Genomic DNA, 19,171 nt, shown 5'->3' with positions numbered 1-19,171 from the left:
CTGGCTGATCTTTTGACGAATCAAACTGATTTTATTAAAAACATTTTCAACTTTTTCTGAAAAATAACAAGTATCAAGTTAATGAACTTGTTTTTGACTCTGAAAACAATCAAACTTCCAACAATGTAAGCTCTCCTCATTCTTCAGCTCAGAATCTCCTGCATCTGCTTCATCTTTCTAGAATCCGACAATCAACTTTCCACTCTGGTTTGTCTAAAATAAAGCAGAAATGTAAAATCTTTTTGAATTTTTAATGTGATCTAAACTAAGAAATGAAATACAGAAAACTTAAATTGCAGAAAGTAAACTATTTACAGATTTTATTTTTGGCGAGCGTGTCAGGGAATCATATCAGCTTTTCAGACAGATTACAAGTACCGTTAAGCTACATTACATATTCAGACTTAAACAATTCACCTCGATTGTCGATATACTGATCCATCTTAAATTCTCACACAAACTTCAATCTATTCAGGATACCGTTTAAGTGTCTTAAGAACTTAGTTCAATTCATGTGTCCCACCTCTTGAATATACTCCCGTATCCAGAATCCCAATATTCAGTCTTACAGGCAAGAATACTACAATGATGTCTGTACATAAATTAGGGGTTAAATTCGAGAACTGAGGGATCTCAGGTCAGAACTTCCGTTCAGCAGAGAGATATCAGTTTCGACTTTGCAGTATGTCCCCTTTAGAGGATCTTTTCAGCTACAACAGATGATTATCAATTTTATTGTCTAATCAGCTGAGGGCTTTATGCTATATTTCAAGCATTTTGGATAAAGTATTAGCCAAGGACTAGGTCAGAACTAGCGTTCAGCAGAAGTCCCGGAATAATACCCCAGACATCATAGAGTATAAACACCTAGTATATCAGAATACGAGACCTTTCAAACGAGATTTCAGGGGTTACCTATATATCCAAGTAGTGTTCCCCACGAATTTCACAAGTTTGAAATTTTAGGTTTATATCCCGAATAAATTTACTAAATGTGCGAAAACCTATCGACACATCGTTAGTGAAACTGTTTAACTCATTTTGTCATTCCAAATCTTTAGCATACTGTAATTGTCTAGCTGATGTACTATCATTTTCCCTATATACACAAGCTCTTTTTCAGTTTTATCATGTTTTTGGATTTTTGCATTTTTTACTGTTTTTGTATTTTTCTGAAAATAGACTATCTATCTCCTCCTAAATACCAAAACACATAAAAAGCCGACAAACCATCGCAGATTGTTTCTCGTCTTCATCCGCAACAGTACTCTCATCAACGCTTACAACCCCATCCAACACCGAAAGCAATTTCATACCATTAAGTTTTAACAAATATTGAAACCGATTTTTATCAAAAGCTTTGGTATGCAAATCAGCTTTTTGTTCGTCAGTGTGGATTTTCTCAATTCGTATCAACTTTTTCTCGAAGCAATCGCGAATAAAGTGATGACGAATTTCGATATGTTTAGTTTTAGTGTGATGTACTGGATTTTTAGTAATGTTAATTGCAGCCTCATTATCAACAAACAAAGGTGTGTTAAGAAACTGCAAACCGTAGTCGCGCATCTGTTGCTGTATCCACAGGATCTGAGAGCAGCAACTGCTAGCAGAAACGTACTCCGCTTCACATGTAGATAGCGCCACAGATGTTTGTTTCTTACACTGCTAGGTAACCAATCTCGGACCAAAGAACTGGCATCCTGCAGTTGTTGATTTCGCGTTGACTTTGCAGCATCCGAAATCTGAATCGGAATACCCTTCGAGCGTAAAATCGCCTTTTCTAGGATACCATAACCCCAATGACGGAGTACCTTTCAGGTAACGTAATATCCTTTTGACAATAATCATGTGCGATGCTCTCGGGTTAGACTGAAATCTTGCTGCGAGGCATGTTGGGTACATGATGTCAGGTCGTGAAGCAGTCAGATACATCAAAGAACCTATCATGGAACGATAGAACGTTTCATCAGCCCTGTCTCCGGTGAGATCTGGGTGAATCCCATGATTAGTCGCAAGTGGGGTAGCAGCTGGAGTAGAACTTGACATTCCAAATTTCTCTAGAATATCATGCACGTACTTCGTTTGATGAATGAAAATTCCCTCAGGTAGTTGTTCAACTTGTAGACCCAGAAAGAATTTCATCTCTCCCATTGATGACATTTCGAATTTCTGCTTCATCACCTGTTCGAAATCTTTGCACAATTTCTCATTCGTTGACCCAAAAATTATATCGTCCACATAAATTTGTACTATCAGAAGATGACCATCAACGACTTTAGTGAAGAGAGTGGCATCCACTTTTCCACGTATGAATTGGTTAGCAAGTAGGTGTTGTGACAAAGTCTCGTACCAGGCTCTTGGCGCCTGATGTAGACCATACAACGCTTTGTCCAGCAGATAAACTTTGTTCTTGTGGATTGGGTCAGTAAAGCCCGACGGCTGACCAACATAAACCTCCTCTTTGACCTTCCCATAAAGAAACGCTGATTTTACATCCAGCTGATATACTTTGAAATTCTTCCAAGACGCAAATGCTAGGAAAATTTTGATAGCCTCTAGTCGAGCGACAGGAGCATAGACTTCGGTAAAATCAATCCCCTCCTGTTGACTAAAGCCCTGAACAACGAGTCGAGCTTTGTTCCTTACAACCACTCCTCTGTCGTCCCTCTTACACTTGAAAACCCATTTTGTATTGATTTTCCTTTGACCATCCAGCAAATCAACTAACTTCCACACTCCCAACTTTTCAAACTGACTTAACTCTTCTTGCATCGCTATGACCCAAGAGTCTTCAGTAAGCGCCTCTTTGTAAGTTCTCGGTTCGACCTACGAGATAAAACAACTTAATGAAAATTCAGTTTGTAAAGGTGCTACTGTAGAATAAAAACATGTTAAGCCCTGGTCAATTTGACGTCTCGTGCGAACGCCCGATTGTAATTCTCCTATGATCAACTCTTCTGGATGATAAGAAAGAGTTCGCGGCATCACTTCGCTTGGAACTTCTACATTTCCCTCCAGATTAGTAACATTCTGTTCTGCATCTTGTTCACCAACTTGGTTTGTTTGACTTGACAACTGGATCTGCTCCCCCTCAAGATCTGAATCACCATGATCAAATACTGGCATGTTATCAGCTTCTTGATCATCATTCACCTCTGACTGACTACCAGGAGCAACTTCATCATCATGTTCACCAACATTACTAGGACCTGCTTCATCGTCATTTGAAGTTTCCCGATGTCTTCTAGCATACTCCGCCGGGAACCTGAGCTGCGACTCATACTCTCGCAAAATATCCAGCTCATCAAAGAAATCTTCTTCTTCCTCTGATTCTTCTCTCATGTCAAACGAATCCCAAAGTTTGTCATAATGATAACGCCATGAATCACCAGGATTCTGTGGCGGCATAGTGTAACCTTGACATTCAACATTCGCTGCTTCAATAATCCGCTTCTCGCTTGGAACAAAGACACGTCGTGTAGGACTTGAATAACCAACAAAAATACCATCAATGCTCTTCGGACCAAACTTTCCATTAGGCTCTATCACCGTACAGGGTGACCCAAACGGTTCTAGATACTTCAAATTCGGCTTGCGGTTATTGATTAGCTCAAAACACGTCTTGTTGAACTTCTTTACAGTAAGAACTCTATTGAGAGTATAGCATGCAGCAGAAACAGCTTCAGCCCAGAAATTTATTGGTAACTTAGAGTCTGCAAGCATCGCTCTGGCTGTCTCGATTAGCGTCCGGTTTTTGCGTTCTGCAACTCCATTCTGCTGCGGAGTGTATGGAGCACTAAACTAATGCAGTATACCTCTTTCATCACAAAATTCTTCCATCTTACTGTTTTTGAACTCAGTACCATTATCACTGCGAATTCTACAGATCGGCCTCTGGTACAAATTCTCAATTCTTTTAAACAACGCTACCAGGCTGTCAAACGTTTCGTCTTTGGATTTCAAAAACATAACCCAAGAAAATCTGGAATAATCATCAGTCACGACCAAGCAGTAGGAATCTCCTGTTATACTCTTGACATTCACTGGACCAAACAAATCCATGTGAAGTCTTTCCAAAGGTCTTGAAACTGAATTGACTTGCTTTATAGGGTGTGACTTTTTCTTCTGTTTGCCTTTGACACAACTTATGCACTCCCCTTCCAGATGAAAACCTTTAACATGCACTCCAGTGACCAAATCGTTATGCACCAAGTGATTCATTTTCCTTAGGTGAATATGCCCCATCTTTCGGTGCCATAACCTTGACTCTTTTTCCGTTGCTCTGGACACAAAACAATGAGCCTGACCCGTGGTTGTAGTAGCAACGCTCATATCCAACATGTACAGATCGTTGACTCTTGGTGCCCTCATGATGATCCACTCTTCAGGTATCACAAATCCCGGTTTCAAGATCAAACATTCTTTGTCGGTGAAATGAGTAGTATACATCCTGTCACAGATCTGGGAGATACTTAGCAGGTTGTTCTCCAGCTCAGCGATGTAATTAACTCTCTCAAATGTTACGATGCCGTTCGATAACGTTCCTTCACCTATGATCCTTCCTCCTTGATTACCCGCAAAACCCACGTAACCACCGTTAATGTTATTCACATCATACAGTAATGAGGTCTTCCCTGTCATATGTCTCGATGCTCCACTATCCATGATCCACCTGGATACAAGTTTTGGAAGATCCTGCACATAACAAATCATCATTTAAACAACTTCAAGAAAGATGCCGATTCATGCTTCGCAATCCAGGAAGCTCCGGCAATTAAAACTGTTTAGTCAAACATCGAGTCCACCCAGGCCTCATCAGCCTTAGGTGTAACCTTGACTCTCGCAATTTGAATTTTGAAATTTTCAGGCTTGAGAGGTGGAAAATTTGCATCATAATCAACCGTAATTGATTCTTCAGCCTTTTTCACCTCAGAAGTTGAAACTTTCTTCTCAACTTTTGATTCGATTTTAGGTTTCCACACCTGTTGAGTTACTGCAACCCTTTTGTAAAATGTGTCATTTTTAATTATCGACTTCTTTACGGGTTCATTTTTCACTTTTAAGTTGTCAATTTTAACATTTTTCTTCTCAACAACTTTCTTCTCAACAAACATCAGTGCTTTACCCTTCACATCAACCTTTTTCTGTTGAACTTTCACAGCTTCAGTCTTAGGCTTCACATATGTACACTTTCGTGCAATGTGACCAACCTTATCACACCTAAAACAAGTACGAGTATCAGCTACCCGACTCGTGCCTTCAGACTGAGCCTGTGAAGCTCTCTTCTCAAAAAATTCTTTGTTTGATTTTGAAAAAATTTCCTTTTCTTCATCAGCAAGTGAACTTGAACTGTTCACAAACTTTTTCTTTTCGACAAACCTCTTGTTTGAAACATTCTTTTTCTGATACGGTTTACCTCCCTAATAACCACCCGACCAGTTGTTTCTGTTGTTATTGTAAAAACGCGGTGGATTAATCGATTTCTTGTTATAAACCCTATCTTTATTTCTACTCAGAGTATTCACTGCTGACAACTCGACTTCAACCAGTTTGAAAACATTTGTCAATTTGTTCAAGTTTACATTCTCTATCGGAAACTCTGAATTCGAAAACAACTTATCCGATCCTGACATCTTGTACATGACAAGATCAGGCTCATCATTTAAGTTTTTCTTGGACTTTTGTTTCGGAATGTATTTATCTAAGAAACACCCATCTTCCTCAGAAGTGTCACAATCTGGTTTAAGCACTTTGTCAACCATACTTTTTACCACATCATTTTGGACAATTTCGTCATTGGATGACGTGAACATGAGATCAATGTTCTCAGGAAGTTTAACTTCACTTTCTTCCTCAATTTCCACCAAACTAGACTGCTTTTTCGTGTAGTTGTCTAAAATTGGCGGTGGAACTTTGTGAAACCCTACACCTGTTCCATCAGAAAACACATCCTCGCCAACTTTGGTTTTCCCTATAGGTTTGGGAACAATATGCTGCAAAACAAAGCTTGCTGAGCTATAGCTGTTTAACTTCAACTGAATTCTTTCATTTTCAATTTCAGCTTCTTGAACTTTAAGTTTCAGTTTAGCAATTTCATCCAGTTGGTTGTTAATTGATTCTTCTATTATTCTCACCACAGCGCTCAGATGTTCATTTTCTTTAAACGTTTTGCCATTTCGATCATCACTATCTTTCACAACGGTTTTAAGTTTTTCAAACTTTTCTGAAATCTGACGGTTTTCAAGAATTAACTTTTCATTTTCACATTTTATTTTCTCACGTTCAGTTTTATCATGCTCAATTTGAGCCGTTAATTCTTTGATCCGTTCAGTTGAAGCTTTTACAGTTCTGTCACGACCTAGAATCTGATCCTTAACATTTTTAACTTTCGTTGTCAGATTCTTTATTTTCTAATTGTTAAGGTACGTGTCAGTGCTACAAAAATTGCATTGTTTGGTGCAATTTTTGCAGTCAGCATTTCCATCAATCTTGTTACCTGACGCATTTCCTGACACAATTTGACTGACCAGCCCCTTTGTCTCAGTAACAGAATTAGGGTCTACCTCGAGTGCTTTCGCAGCTAGCACTTTGTCAGCCATTTTTCCCAGGTTCTCTTCCGTCAACTCCTGCGTAGTATCGATCAAGCCTGTATCAACCTGCTTTACTTTCTCAATCTCTTCTTTTTCTTTCATCTCTTTCTCATCTTTCTCCTTTCTCTCTTTCTCTTTCTCTTCTTCAATCATCTTCTCAGTTGGCGTTCCCCACCACTTGTGCTGCCAGTACTCATCATCTTCTTTTATCTCCTTGATGATGGCTTCCATATCAAGTGTGTTGTCATCAATCGCAATGTTTCCATACCTATCAAGATAGCATTCCCTGTCTGGATCCCATCTATTCGCTCTTCTTGCTTCCAGATAGATGCGAGAGATCCTCAAAATTCTGTTTTCAGCAATCATTTTTCGATAACAATACTTCTGCTCGTCAGTACGATCATCTTTCCACAGAATCGGTTCATCATCATTCGCCATGAATGCGTAACCAACCGCATCTTCTTCTGGTAACACTTCCTTACTCCAATCGTACCCCTCATCATCATAAATCACAGCTAGAGCCCTTGATTTGTCTTTGTTATCCTCAGTCTGCTTCAATCTGGGTGGCTCTGATTTATTTTGATGATAGATTGCCTTCTTGTAATAATCGTCTCGAAACGGGTTTTCTGACTCATCAGCATACGCGTTTCTACATTCACGCTTGAAGTGACCCTTCTGCTTACACTTAAAGCACGTCACCTTGGATTTGTTGAACCCCAACTTTGTAGACGGACCACCGATCATCTTCCTCCCGGTAATTTCCATGAAACGCTGAGCACGTCGAACAGCACTTGCCATCGCCCAACGAATGTCGATAAGCTCCATTTCTTCGGGGTCTATCTGATCGTAATCTTCTTTAGTCAGATTTGTGTTCCCGATCTTACCAGCCACCAGCCCTTCATAAGACTCTAGCACAGATGCCAAAAAGACCATCTGTTGCTTAGCCGACTCCTCATCGAAATTCTGTGCGTTCTTCAGATCTATCGCGATGTTGCAAGAAAACTTCGCATCAGAACGATTTGCAGAAGACGAAGATCCACTGTGATAACCACTGTGACTTCCGCAGCTAGGACTGCTTTGACTTTCATTACTTGCTGAAGAAACATTCTCAGCCGAAAATGCAGTTTTTGGAGAAGTAACTTTCGGCATCAAGCTTTTCGGATAGTACAGATCCAGGTTTTGCTGATAAGATGAGTGATTGACTTTGTATGTTTTCTTCAGTTCTAGCTCATGACTTTCAAGTTTCTCAATCACCAAATCTGGAGTCAATTTTTTAGGAGCAATAGTGTTCTTCAACATTAGTGCGTAATATCTCCAATCCACTTCATCTGGTAATGAATCGACCAGTTTGTCAACAAGTTCTTCATCAGAATACGTGATCTTATGTCGTGCAAGCTCCAGCTTCAGATGACCGAACCTTTCAATCATTTTGCAAACCGATTCATTTTTAAGACAACCAAACATGTCGAACTCTTTTCTTAGAAGTTTCGTTTTATTTTTTACAATCTCTTGACTTCCTAGACATTTCTTCTTGAGTTTTTCCCATAAATCTTTTGCATTGGAGTAATCTATCAACGAAATGATGTCTTCCCGCACTGACTGAAACAGTAAAGCCACACACTTTTGCTCAGCTACAAAACCTTCAATTTCTTCAGCTGATCTCAATGCTTCACCATTCTTTTTTCCATTTGCATATCCATTTTTCATACTTTTCCAGCTTGCAAATGCGAATGCCATCAACCAGTCTTCGAATTTCGTTGACCATCTACTATAGTCTTCTATAGCCATCAGCTTCGGAGGTTTGTTGAATGTACCAAATGCAGTCTCGGACTCCCAAGCTTCTTTCTTTTTCTCTTTCGGTTGATCCTCGTTCGTATTGCTCGAAGACGTATCATTGTTTCCGGAATTTCCCGTGAATGCATACATGTCGCTGAAGGGATTCATGAAAATATCATCCATTTTGATTGTACCTGCAAAATCAACCAATACTTAGAAAATTTTTCGAAACTTTTGAAAACAGAACCACAAAAGCGGATCTATCTATGATTGACAGTTCAAATAAGCGGACCAAATGAGCTGTTCGAGCGAACCAGACAGTGTACTAAAAAGCGAACCAGTCAATGTTCTCTCGAGCGGACCAAGTAATGTTCGTAAAAGCGGACCGTTTGTGTTGGACTGTATGAGCGAATCTGTTCTTGAACAGATAAGCGGACCAGGTAATCACGTTCGAGCGGATCACAAAGTGTATGTTCGAGCGAATCTAATGTAAATTTTGTCCAGAAAAGCGAACCGTTTGTTCGAAAAAGCGAACCACTGTTTTTAACCGGTTTTAACCATTTTTAGTCCGAATTTCAATCTAAAACTTTATAAGGTTTATTATTAGTATGTTTTACACAATATATTAAATTTTCAAACAATTTCAACCGTAGGAACCACTGAAAACCGAAAAAGTATGAGAGAAAGTGAGTAGAAAAGAGAAATTTCTGCAGATATAAGCTGTAGTAGTATGAACTCCTCGTTCTGAGCTCCGATACCACTTGTTGGACCGTTGTTTTGACCCGTAAAGTTAGTCAAGGTAGCTCATCCTCATATACAAAGGCGGAATCAGAATATATGAAGTTACAACAGCTTGTCCTTTCAATTCCACTGTTTTTATTGCTTTCTAACAAGATTTTGACAGAGTTTCGCTCCAGAGCACACACATACACGCGCACTAGATCCGCTCAAATGACTTTCCTATATATAGGCCTTGTCGGTTCGCTTATACGACAGACACATAAGCCAACCTACTATAAACCACTATAAGCGAACCACCTATATGACCTAAAAGCGAACCAGTTTAGGACCCTAAGAGCGGATCTACATTGTACAATACCATAAAAGCGAATCTACATCTATAATTACATAATCTTGACAATTTGACCCCCTGTTGACCAATCTTGACCTAGAACTTCATGCAGACGTAGTCAACAGACATCCTATGCATCAACAGCTTGACCAGATGTGGGTATTGATTTTGTCTTGTGTAAACACAATATCATGTCCAACATCTGTTTAGTTTCAGAAATGCTATACTCAACAATTTACATTTTGGATGTAAATTCTCAAGTTTAAATTGCCAGTAGTTATCTCAGAAATCTTTGTTCAAGGCTTTGCCACATGTTCATTATTCCTGACAGTGGTTCAGCATCCCAGATGATGAAGTCTTTTCTACCAAGGCTACTCAATTTGTGTCTAATTATTTGAATTAGAACATGAGTATCTCAGTAGTTGAAAATCAATTTGCAATCAATTTTTGATCTGTGACAAACAAACTTGAGCTTAACATGACTTTGACATGTGTGCCATTTCCTTTTGATCAGATTTAGGGATAGAAATTTCACACAAAAATAAGGAAATTATATCCTGACTGGTGAGAACTTTTACTATAAAAAATGAGTAAAAGTCCAAAATATATTATTAAAAAAATGAAGTAATATATCCGGTTTTATTTGAGAAAACACCTTAAGAAATAGTTAAAGGATGTTTTGAAAATAACATCAAAAGGATCTGACAGCTTTTCAAGTAAGAACATGATCATATCATTCTCAAGTTATTTTGACCATTGTTTAGGGTCATTTTCTTAACAATTGATTGTAAATTCTTCTTTTAAGGTCAATCACTGGAGATGCCATTGTTACCCGAACGATTCCTGTATTTGATGAAAGCACACAGTTGCATGATGACCACTGTTTTACCCAACTTTGACCACATAAGTGTTTTATGCTTATACTCTTTTTCTTTTGGCTTCAAGAGTTTTGAGATAAGCACACTTTTGAGTTTTGTTCATTTTCTTCTTCCCTTTTTACCCTTCCCATTCATAAGTAATAAGATACTTACTGTGAGGTTTTTATGAAAGAATACTCAATCCAAAATCATTTTCAGCAATGTTTTGAGAGATCTGGCTACATTTGTACATGTTTTATTACCAATTCTCACATTACATATGATTTGGACAGTTTTGACCCCAGATTTTCTTCATGTGTTTTAACAGAGTTGATTTGGTCCTTTTTAGGATTCTCAACCTGCCTTTTAACACATAAGATTTCATGACTAAAGTTTTATTTCCCTCTTTCTAAGTTAGCAAAACACTAGTGTTTATTATGAACATAGGTTTTATTAATCTGAGGTTCATACTTCAGCATAAAACATGATGAAATCATCACAAATTCAATAACAACAGTTGAAATCAATTTTGGATGAAGATAATCATATCATAGTTACCAGATAAGTTTCCAGATCTGGGGACTATGAGTGATTTATGCATGATATCACTAGTTGTTTGAGATTTATGAATCTTATGACATCTTGGTTGTTTTACAGAGTATCTGATTCATCACTTTGAACATGATCTCTCGTTGCTCTATTTTCCAACTAAATACAATCAACCTTAGTATCAATGAATTTTGAGCTGAACTGTTATGTCAAATTGATTGTTAGATCGAATTTGACTGTCCTAGCTCTGATACCAACTGTTAGGATCGGAGGCTGTCATGATTGTGCTTGTTTGTAAGAATTTGACAAATCAATGAATATAAAACAATATAAAGTGCAGCAGAAATGGATACAAACTTTGTAAACACAATCAAAGAAGATAATAGTTTAATAAACACACGCTTTCTCATTAAGTTGAATGATTACAATGAAAATCAAAAGATTACAAGCATGCTTACATAACTAAACTCCCCCTCAGCCTGATACTTTAAAGTTGGTTGCACAAGATGAAAGGATTGAATTGAGGAGAAGAACTCACTCAAAGCGATCAAGTGTAACAGTACAGAGTACTGTTACATTTATAGACAATCCAAACCACTAAAGCATCAAAGCTGACGTCACCATGAAAGTGACATCTAACAACCTAACAAACTCTATCTACTTATCTATATAACTACTGCTTTGCTAACTACTGATATTGCATTACATTTCATGAGATGAATAAAACTGCTGCTGCATCGTTCTACTGCTGTGAACCCAGCAGTACTTGTCATGATCAGCAGTGGTTGACTCAAGGCAGCAGATTGAACAGCAGGGCTTTTAGTCTTCATCAGTCCTTGAATAGAACAGCAGTTGTAGGTCAGCAGATGTTAATAAAAGCAGTACTTTGGAGTATAGCAGATGTTGGAGCCACAGTCAAGGGGAAAGCTTATAGCAAACTGCTGCTTATTGTGAGTCCACTGTTGTGATCCGGTTTTGGCTTTCATTATCTGTTCCTCTGGTAGGGTTCAATCCCAACAAAAAGTAATTGAAGAATCATCAAAGAGAGCATGTTTGGTAAATCAAGAAGAGGTCAGTTGGGACAAGTATATTTCAGCTGACAACAAAGCATGCATAATCAATCAAGATGAAAAAAAGTGGCCAGAAGTCTTTAGCTGGGAGAATTTCAATTGGGATGACTATGATCCAAACAAAACTTCAAGTCACAAAGGTTTTGTCGCTCGAATTGAAGAAGATAGTGATGATGGTACCGATTATTATGTAAGAAGGATGGAAAAGCATTTGAAAATGATGGCAGAAAGTGATAGTGAAGATGAAAAAGCTAAAAAGAAAAAGAAAAAGGTCAAAACACCGGTTAGCAGTGATGATGAAGATGTTCCGGTGGTCAGAAGAAAAGTGAAAGAAGTTCCAGCTTTCAAAATTGATGAAGAAGCTGATGCAAAGAAGAGTCCAGTGATTTGTGAAAACTGTGAAGCTGTAAAGAAACAAAACAGTACTTTGATTCACAACATGAACAGGTTGAAAGAATCTTATGATGTTCTGAACAAATCAATCAATATGTACAATGATACAAGCGAAGAACAGGCAACAGTAATGAAGACACTTCAAGGAGCGTTCATGATAAAGCAAAAAGTTGTGAACAATTACATCGAGAAGTGTGCTGCTCTAGAACAGAAACTAGAAATTTAAAGAATTGAAACAGAAAGAGTTAATTGTTTGTTAAAAAGTTACTCATGTACTTCTTATGTCATTGACAGGATTTATCCAACTGTTGAAGGCATGAAGACATTTGAGGATGATGAAGTAACTGAAGAAAAGAAGGATACTAAAGTAAAGACATCTGGTAAGAAACAAGGCGTCAGTTATAACAAGTGTCCACCCCCGCTTGAAAATTGGTATTCTTCGAGAAATCCAAATTCAGAAAGAGTCAAAAAGGCAACAAACTTACAATGGGAGTTGGAGTCATCAGTTAATCTTCCAGAAAACATTGATGTCACGTTTACATCGTCTGACACTGATCAACAATCTCAATTGATGAAGAAAGTGGTGGATCATGTGTTAGATAACGATGAAACCGAGGAGTCAAAGTTGGAGTCTATGTCAGAGTCAAAGTCTGAGTCCAACATTCCGAGTCAAATCGAAAAAAAAGGCAAAAAAGTTTACAATAAAGAATTCCTGTTATCAAAATCTAATTTGGATGACGAAACATTTAAAGTTGCATATACTTTGAATGATTCTGACAAATTATATTCTGATGAAGAATTTCCAATAAGAGGTGTTAAACCTGAATTGATAAAATAGGTTTTCAAATTAACAGAAATTAATATTTCTGAAATAAAAGATGTAAATCTTTCTGATAAACCTAAAAAATACACTTCCAGAGTTCAACAAAGAGAAAACAAGAAAAACGGTTACAGTTCTGGTTCTGGTTATCGAAAGAAACCAAACCATAACGGTAATTTCAAAAAGAAAGGTCTTGGTTTTATTCCTCCAGAAAATCATAAAAATGAAAAATATGTTCGAGATTTTAAATCAAAAATGATATTTGTTTCAGGTACATCCTCTGAAGAAGAGAAAGAAAATTTGTTCAGAAAGCAGACAAACAGAGAATTCCTTGCTATGAAGAAAGATGAGATGAAGAATGCTGATCAGATGAAAGAAACGAGAACCTGTTTTCAGTTCAAAACAACTGGTCATATTGCTAAGAATTGTCCCAAGGCAATTCAATCAGAACAGGAATTGTCTCGTAAACTGAAAGATAAAGAGGTTGTGTTTGAACCACCAATTGAGAGAACTCAACTTTTCAAAAATTCAAAATTTGAAATTGGTGAATGTTCAAACAGATTTTATAAGAAAAGAGGAAACCTTGACAATCAGAAATGGGTTGTTAAGAAGTCTGATGATAGTTCTAGCAATGATTCTGATTCATCAAAATCAGAGGAGCTATTTTCTGGCGATGAATCTGATTCCACAAAGTCAGAGGAGTCACAGGTTGAGGAAAAAGGTGAAAAATCAGTGCTGACTGTGGATGATGAGAATTTTCCACCACTACGAGCTGAAAATTTTAAGAAGATGTTGGTGCATCCGTCTGTCGCCTACGTCTTGTATCGAGTCTAGATTAGAGTTAGTGAGAGTTAGACACGGAATCTGAGAAATATGTTTAAATAGGTGATTCCGCTCGAAATGACAAACTTTTCATTTCGAGCGAAACCCCATATGATCCTGATTCCGCTCGAAGTGTCTAGATGTTGATTTCGCTCGAACGTGTATATGGTGATTCTGCTTGAACCAATCATGTGACATTCAAGCGGAATAGCAAACACTATAAATAGGTGTGTGTTTGGAGCGAAATTAGAACGATTGTCTTCCGGTGAGCCACGAAGTGCTGCCGAAGTGTTGTCAGGCTTATAATCAGATTTATTGATCAATAAAACAACAATTAAAAGTGAATACGGCTGAGATTGCACCAAAACATTAGTTTCCGCCTCTTGTTTTGGACAAAAACTCTTCTGATCGACTCGTTCGGATCGGAACTCGATCCTACAAGTGGTATCAGAGCTCAGGAGGAAGAGTTCTTGCCATTTCAGCTGTGTTTATTCTGATTTTCTACACCTTCTTCTAAAATTCGAAAACTTTTACGGTAAAATCGGCTAAATTTCACTCATAACACGCGCAATCATGTTTTGATAAATCCTTGAAAGTTTCAAAGCTAAAATCGATCTAAAACTTGATATTTTTGAGGTTCCGCTTGAAAATGATCGTGCACAAGATGACGTCAGCAGCACTTTTGGTTGATTCCGCTTGGATTGCATTTTGATTTCGCTTGAAACATCCTTGATTCCGCTCAAAATCGGATTCCGCTTGAAGATTTCATCTAATTCCGCTCGAAATCAGGATTCCGCTTAAACGTTTGAGGTTAATTCCGCTCGAAAGTACAGATTCCGCTTGAAAGGTTGAGCTTGATTCCGCTTGAATCGAACATTGTGATTCCGCTCCAGACCCTGATTTCGCTCGAACTTGAACTTTTGTGAACTTTTGAAAAATTAAAACATGGACAAAGAATTTTATAACGCTTTTGCTGGTCCAATGAACATTACTCAGAGTGCTTTGCTTGAGAATGAAACAGGGACATCACAGAAACCGCCTAAGCTATTGGATATTGATGATTATAATGCTTGGTCCGAACGTTTTGGAAACTGGGTAGAAGCTTATCACTTGGATGCTTGGGAACACACTGAAATCCCATATGAAAGGCCCACAAAGAATGGTATTCAGTCAACAATCAGAGAAATGAGTGTTGATGAGAAAAAGAAGTATAGATATGAGAAATTGATGGTGAGTCTGCTTCAGCAAGCAATTAAAGAGGACATTTTGATATTACTTCAACATGATGGAAGTGCTTATTCGATCTGGACTGAATTGGAAGCAAAGTCTATTGGAAGTGATGATATGCTTAAAAACAAAATGTCACTCATGAAGAAAGAATTTGATCTATTTTGTGGATTGAAAACACCAAGCAAATTATTGAGAGATATTGTAACTTGGTGAGAAATATGTCGAAACTGGGAATCAAAAAGGATACTGATGAGCTAATTGAGAAACTTGCTGATGCATTACCACATGATACTTGGGGAACTTCCCTAATGATGTTGAGAAACAATCGGAAGGAATATAAAAAGTTAACATTGGGAGAGTTCATCAAACATCTTGAAGCTAAAGAGATGGAGCAGAGGAAGATCGCTAGGATGAAGAACTACGATGGAGAACAAGACATCAGTCTGTATTTCAAGAGTGGTGTTAGTGAAAAGACAAATCTTTCTCCAAAGGTTGAAACAGCTTATAATGCTAAAGGTTCTTCTGAAAAACCATCACAGGGTTCAAGCAGCACAACAGGATTCTCTTCATTTCCAACATATGATCCACAGTTCACTACAACAAAGAGTGGCAAAGTTTTTCAATGCAACATTGCCTTAAAGCTTGAGAATGATCAGAATTATACTGAGGAAGTTGCTAAAAGCCACATGTCTTTGTTGGTGACCGTGCTTGAATCCTATGGAGGCTTAGTAGCAGGGAGAATCGGGAATCCAATGCTCACGAAAGAGGATTACGATCAAATTGATGCCGAGGAAATGGAATTGATGGACATTAAATGGTGCATGGCTATTATGTTGAGACGGGCTGAAAAGTTCAAACAAATTATAGGCATAGATGATTTTCGCGAAGCTCATGTGTCAACTTTAGGTTTTGATAAGTCTAAAGTTACGTGTTTTCATTGTAGGGAAAAGGGGCATTTCAAGAGAGAGTGCACAAATCGTGAAGCGAGTGGAGCTCAAAACCCTTTCGGAAACAACGACTACCACAAGAAGGCGATTTATCATCAAGTCACACCACCGCCATATCAACAACAACAGGCATCGCATCAGGCACAAACTGCACATAGCAGACATGTGATTGAAGATTCAAAGAGAGCTTGTCTGGGTAATCAAGGAAAAGATAGTGGTTTCAGTTGGGATAAATACATTCCAACAAACAACAAAGTGTGTTTGGCAGATCAAGACGATGAAAAAAAGGTTTCAGTTGGGACAATTTTTGCCCAGACCAAGAGTTCATGGCCAAAGAGATGTCCAAAGAGATGTCAAATGTTAAAGCCTTTGTTACTAATGCTTATGATGAGTATTGGGCTGCAAAATATAGAAAGGTCAGGGAAAAAGAAGAAGAAAAATGGAGAAAGATTGAAGAAGAGGAAGAAGAAGAAGAAAGGTTAAAAGCTGAAGCTGAAGCTGAGAAAAAGAGAAGAGCTGAGATGTTTCAAGTGAGCAGAACAGTCAAAGAAGTTCCGGAATTTGAAATCAAAGTTGATACTGAAGCAGTCAAAGTTCCTGAAAAATGCTTAAATTGTAATTCTTTGATCAAACAAAACAACGAATTGCTACACAACATTAAAAGATTGAAAGAATCATATGATACTTTGAACAGAGAGATCAACAAGTACACTGAGTCGAACAGTGAACAAGCTGTAGCAATGAACACACTCAAAGGAGCTTACATGAGACAGCTTGATGATGTCAATTTCTACACAAAGAAGTGTGTTGAGTTGGAATTGAAATTGGCAACACAAAGAATTGAAACTGAATGTGTTAACAATTTATTAAAAAGTTACTCATGTTCTACTTTTGTTGTTGACAGGATTTATCCGATTGTGGAGGAATTGAAGACGTTTGAAGAAGAAAAGACTTCAGAAGAGAAGGAGTCCGTGACAAAAGATGAGGATGAAGTAAAAATTTCTGGTAAGAAATCAAGTGTGGTCTATAATAGATGTCCGGCCCCGGTCGAAAATGGATATTCGCCTCGAAATCCAAATTCCGAAAGCGTCAAAAAGGCAATTAACTTACAATGGGAGTCTGGGCCATCAGATAACTTGCCAGAAAATATTGATGTCACGTGCACATCGTCTGACACTGATCATGAGTCCGAACTGATAAAAAGTGTAGTCGATCAGGTGTTGGATAAAGATGAAAGTGAGGAGTCAAAAATGGAATCCAAACCCGAGTCAAAGTCTGAGTCTGATGCATCAAAGCCAACAATAAAAAAGGACAAACGGGTTTATGATACGAAATTTTTGATATCAAAATCTAATTTGAATGACGAACCGGTCAAAGTTGCATATACTTTGAAAGATTCTGACAAATTATATTTTGATGAAACTTTTCCAATAAGAAGTGTTAGATTTGATATGATTAAAAAGGTTTTTAAAATTACAGAAATTAATATTTCTGAAATAAAAGATTTAAATCTTTCTGGAAAACCTAAAAATTACACTTCAAGGGATCAACAAAGAATTAACAAGAAAATGGGTTACAATTGTGGTTATAATTTCCAAAAGAAACCAAACCATAATCGTAATTTCAAAAAGAAAGGTCTTGGATTTAATCAAACGAAAAATTATAAAAATGAAAAAGTTTATAAACCAAAAACTGTGTTTGTTTCAGGAAAAACAACAGAGGATGAGAAAGAGGAAGCATTCAGGAAGCAGACGAATCAAGAGTTCCTTGCCAAGAAGCAAGAGGAATTGAAGAAGAATGTTGTTCAGAAAAAGACAGAAACAAGAACCTGTTTTCAGTGCAAAACTGCTGGTCATATTGCCAAGAATTGTCCAAAAACATTCAAACCAAAACAGGAAGTTTCTGAAAAATTGAAGGAAAAGGTTGTTGAGAAAAGCGAACCACCAACGAACAAACTTAAAGTTTTTGAAAATTCAATCTATGAAGTTGGTGAGTGTTCGAAAAATGTTTCCAAAAAGAAGGAGAAACTTAACAATCAAATATGGGTTGTTAAGAAATCAAGAATCAGTTCTGGTGATGAATCTAATTCCATAAAATCAGAGGAGCCACAGGTTGTTGTGAAAGATGAGAAGAAAGTTCCGCCAGTGGATGATGTGAATTTTCCACCACTGAGTGCTAAAAATTTGAAATCTAAAATTGGAAAAGTTGAAATTTCAAATCAATTCTTTCCTAAAACAAAAGAATTGAATGTTGAAAAGGCCTTTAACCCTGCTGTGAAAAACATTTTTGGAAAGATGTTTGAGGGGAAGGCTAAAGGGGTTAAGGAATTTTATCAATTGAAAAGGAAAGATACAACCCCAAATGAGACTGAAAAAGTTACACCCAAGGTTGGTCAAGCTTGGGTGGATATATTTTTCGTTGAATAGAAACCTGACTTGCCAGAGCTCCCAAGTTGGTAATCGCGGAGCATGAATCGGCATCTTTCTTGAAAATTTAAAATTTGAAAAATGTGAATTGCCGAAACTCCCAGGATGGTAAGTGTGGAGTAGGAATCGGCACTTTGAGAATTCAACCATCAGATGGTAATAGGTTGAAAATGTTTGATAGTGGATCTTACAAGTGGTTGATCAAGGTCATTTGGTTGAACTTGATTTAACTATCATTCAAAATGTTGGTAAACATAGTGATGAAATGACCCCAAAACCTACAAGTGGTTGATAAACGAACTTATTTTCCGGAAAAACCATTCTGAGTAAAACAAACTTAAGTGTTTTGAAATCTTAATGGGAAAATAGTTAGTTGTGAGGGGGAGTTCTGATTGTTTATGCCAAGTGGATGGAGATTTGAGGCAATTCGATATCAGTTGTCATGTTCTTGTACAGTTTGTTTTCAATTTCTTTAAATGTTTTTGAATTTTAGGGGGAGTAAGAAATTTTTAGAAAATCCAAAAACATTAGAAAATTCGAAAAAGCTAAAAACATGATAAAATGAAAAATGAGTTTTTGTTACATAAAAGAGGAAATGATAGTACATCAGTGGACTATC

This window comes from Helianthus annuus, chromosome 10, assembly GCF_002127325.2.
Source record: "Helianthus annuus cultivar XRQ/B chromosome 10, HanXRQr2.0-SUNRISE, whole genome shotgun sequence".
Classification (NCBI taxonomy): Eukaryota; Viridiplantae; Streptophyta; class Magnoliopsida; order Asterales; family Asteraceae; genus Helianthus; species Helianthus annuus.
This window is presented reverse-complemented; position numbering follows the sequence as displayed.